Here is a 629-nt window from a genome sequence, read left to right as displayed (position 1 = left end):
TGGTGGAGGAAGCGCGGAAGATCTTCACGCCAGGGACCTCCTGTGCCTGGGGGCAGATTGGGAGGGTGCTACCCCAGGGATGGAGCCACCTGCTCCTCTTCTGTCCCCCCCACCAAAATGCCCCCAGCCTCTTTTCCCAGTGAGCCACTACTGGGGGAGCTTTGAACTGCCCCCCTGTTGCAGGCAGCTCTTCTCCCACCCCTGGTGCTGTTACCATCTCATATTCCGCCACATCCCGGTAGACATCAGTGTCCGATATGCGCCCCAGGACGGAGTAGTGGGGGCTGCAGGGAGCAGAGCAAGGGGCTGAGGTCACCACAGGCTCCTCCTGTCCTTGGGACATGGCACCGGCCCCAGCCCCAGGAACTGCCCCCCTGTTGCAGGCAGCTCTTCTCCCACCCCTGGTGCTGTTACCATCTCATATTCCGCCACATCCCGGTAGACATCAGTGTCCGATATGCGCCCCAGGACGGAGTAGTGGGGGCTGCAGGGAGCAGAGCAAGGGGCTGAGGTCACCACAGGCTCCTCCTGTCCTTGGGACATGGCACCGGCCCCAGCCCCAGGGTACTCACAGCTGGGTACGGAAGATGACCGTGAGCAGCCCGAAGGCCACTGAGACCGCCAGGCCG

The sequence above is a fragment of the Corvus brachyrhynchos genome, unplaced genomic scaffold (genome assembly GCF_000691975.1).
Source record: "Corvus brachyrhynchos isolate BGI_N302 unplaced genomic scaffold, ASM69197v1 scaffold4, whole genome shotgun sequence".
In the NCBI taxonomy this organism is placed as follows: domain Eukaryota; kingdom Metazoa; phylum Chordata; class Aves; order Passeriformes; family Corvidae; genus Corvus; species Corvus brachyrhynchos.
This window is presented reverse-complemented; position numbering follows the sequence as displayed.